Raw genomic sequence first — 3,740 nt, 5'->3', positions numbered from 1 at the left:
TAATTAATGAGAGATTAGAACACGGGTCATCACAGGCTGGTTGGTCCGGGTTGGGTCTGGGGTGTCATGGATCGGGTCAGTAGGGTCCGGGTCTGGGTTAGGTGGGCCGGGCTTGGGTATTTTAATTTTTAAGTATTTAATAGTTTAATTGTATTTTGGGCTTTAATAAATAGTTAAAAAATTATTTGGGCCTCCAAATAATTTTATTTAGGCATTAAATAATTTATTTAAGTTAGCCCAATGATTTTTATGGGTTTGGGAGCCCATGAGAATTTTTGGGCCAGTCAGTGGATTTTTGGGCCAGTCTAGAATTTTATTGTGTTTAATTAAGTTAATGGGCTTAAATATTTTATTTGGACTCAATTAAGTTTAATTAAGTTATTTGGGCTAAAAATATGATTATTGGGTTTTATTTAAGTTTAATGGGCCTAGATGAGTGACCAGCAGTCTGGCCCAACCCATGAAAAATAAATAAGTTCGGAATATATATTTAATTATTTTTATGCATGAAGTCTATTTTAAGTATATTATGAAAAATTAATTAAATATATATTACGGACATATTTTCAGTGCATGCATTCATGAAATTTCTTATGTATATAATTATGTAAATGATGAGCAATAAAATATTTTGGTGGAAATTGAAGTATGTGTGACATAGGGGTGGTTTTCCACCATATGATTGGTAGTTTTACTACCATAGGGGTGGTTATCCATCATATGATTCGGTAGTTTACTACCATAGGAGGTGATTTATCACCGCCATCGTACGTTGGTTCAGGAGACTGATCAGTCGACATATGAGCGTCACACTTATGGATAGGACCATCTTCAGGTTTCAAAAGCATTGCTCAATTATGTTATATATGATGAAAAAATAATATATTTATGATTATGGTTATGATTCAGTTTATGATTCAGCAGTTTTATTATGTGATGAAAATATTTCCATGCATGCTCATGTACATGTATATGTATTAGTAATTATGTGATAAATTATTTTTAACCTTGTTATAAAGGATTAGACATGTTGAGCCCCTAGGCTCACTACGCTTATATGGTGCAGGTGAGCATGATGACGTTTATGTAGCTCCTACCGGTGGTGAGGACATATGAGCTCACGGAGCAGTGGACCCCATGTCCGTCGCAGATTTTAGTTGATGTTTAAGAAACATTTATTTTATTATGCTGAGTTTTTAAACAAGTTCTTCTTTTTATTATTTTAATTATGAAAATTTTGAATTATCAAACTTAGTATTTTTATTTCTTGCATAAGGATATTTTCAGCAATTAATTAAGTTATTTTTATGTAATAATATTATTTCTTTTATGTTTATACATATATGATGGGCGTATATGTATAGTATTATTTATAGATTATTTAAAAAAAAAAAGTTTTTCCGCATTTATTAGTAGTAGGCGTTTTAATTGGAGCCTTGAGTTTTTGATCCATCTTTCTTGACTCTTTCATCTTCTTCAGATAATCATTGAATTTCCTAGTCATAAGAGAGATTGAATCATCTTCCAAGTCAGATTGATGAACTTTTTGATGAAATTGAACATACTCCTCGTATGAGAATTTCGAGGCTTGAAGGGCTATTGATTTTCCTTTATCCTTCTCTTGTTCTGAATTGTTCATCTAAAAAACTTGAAGGATGCTAATCAGTTCAGTCATCTTCATCTTTGAAGTGTCTTTAATTTCTTCAAGCGCCCAAATCTTCCCATTAAATCTTTTAGGCAAGGATCGAAGAACCTTATTCACCATAGTTTCACTAGCAATATGTCCTCCAAGAGCATGTGCCTCTGTAGCTATCTCCCTAAGTTTCTTATCATAATCAGCAATAGATTCATTCTCATCCATCTTGATATTCTCAAATCTTGCGTTTAACAATCTCAATCTTGTTTTTCTCACGCTATCAGTTCCTTCACAGTGTTCTTGAAGAGCATCCCATGCATCCTTAGCAACAGTGCAATCAGCTATGATTCCATACATCCTCATATCAACGTACAGTTGCAAAAATTGCATTGAGTGCTTTAGCATTGTAGCTTGAACTTTGTGTTTTTTCGGCAGTCCAAGTTTCTTCTTGCTTGATGATATAGTCTCCATCTTCATCTAGCGTCTTTGGAGGGATTCAACCAGTCAGAATACTTTGCCAAGCACGAACATCCATTGCTTTAATAGTATATCGCATCCTATTCTTCCATAGTGCGTAATTCATGTCATCAAGGACCGGAGGTTTTAGGAACGAGTTCGCAACAGACGATGAGTCCATCTTATTTCCTATAATAAAATAAACAAACCAAGATCAGTTCTTAGTGTATCAAGAATATGGCTCTGATGCCACTTGTAAGGGAATAGGGGTTGCACATAAACAGTTTGAGGTGTTGTCACAAAGTGTTGACAACACCTACAATAACACCTTGAGTAATTTGCAGCGGAATATAATTAAAGCGTAAATAAAATAAACAAGCAACCAAATAAATAGACTCAGATAAATAAGCAAGAGTATAAAATACTCTTGCAGCGCCTCAGGGCAAAACTTCACTAGAAAATAATTCAAAGAGTTTTACAAACCCTAAAACCAGTGATTATTGTAAAAATCAATTTCTCAAAACAAATGAGAAAATAAAGAGTAAAAGTTCTCCTAAAACACTTTATAAAAAATAGAATAATGAAAACGAAGTAAGGAGAAAAACTTGAAGCCAAAACACGTGAGACAATAACACTCTTCGATCAACAATCTTCGAGTGTTCTTCACGGCTTCAAGCAGTCACGACCTAGACAAGTCTTCAGAAGATCTTCAGTTCTCTCGTATGTATGTGAAGCTATCTGAAAAACTCTCACAGTCTCTCTATGTATCGGTCCATTAATTTATTTGTCTCTCTCCAATATATAGACTAGAATCCTTCCTTGTAGATATTTTCTTGTAGACATAGGATTCTCTAGATCTTGTTCCTTTTTTATCAAGTCAAATCTACATAATAATAAAATTAAATCATTAGAGATAAGATAATAAATATTATATTAAACTTAATCATATCTCAAATCAAGTTATTCAAGGAAATAAATAACTTATATAAAATTACTCAATGTCCAAAAAAGACAAAAGATATTAAATAAATTCTTTTCAAACTAGGATGATTTTAAGGAATAAAATATTCCTTTCATAAATAAATATTTTCGTATCTAAAATAGCTAGACATGCAATATGGGTGAAATTACTTTATTTTTATTTTTTTCTTTTTATTGCTGTTATATAATGTTTTTTGATGTATTTATGTATTATTTACTGTATTTTGTTTTAATAAACTGAACTTTACATTTATCTACCACAATAAGAAAACTTATTATTTTTTTTTTTTACTTTTCGTTTCGTTTCAAATAACATCAAACACAACTACACAAGTATAATGTTACGGTCCTTTGTTTAGTGGGCCTAAAGAAGCCCATGATTTATAATGCCTTAGAAGATCTAGAAACAGAGGAGTAGATAAATGCGTGAGGAAGTGAGATAGTTCTCATTCGGTTTTTTTTTTTTGTTGAGCGTTAAGTAGCTTGTGTTAAGGACTAGTTTTGGTTAGGGACAAAGATAATATCTGGTTGTTTTCTTTTCTATTTTCACTGTAGTTCATCTCTTATATTATATATATATAATTGTGATTGTAACATACAACTCTGTCGATAGTCTAGAGAACGAATTTCAAGAGTTATGCCTATATCATAAAAGCAAAGTATGTGT

Source organism: Henckelia pumila, chromosome 4, assembly GCF_033568475.1.
Source record: "Henckelia pumila isolate YLH828 chromosome 4, ASM3356847v2, whole genome shotgun sequence".
In the NCBI taxonomy this organism is placed as follows: domain Eukaryota; kingdom Viridiplantae; phylum Streptophyta; class Magnoliopsida; order Lamiales; family Gesneriaceae; genus Henckelia; species Henckelia pumila.
Note: the sequence above shows the minus strand (reverse complement) of the source record.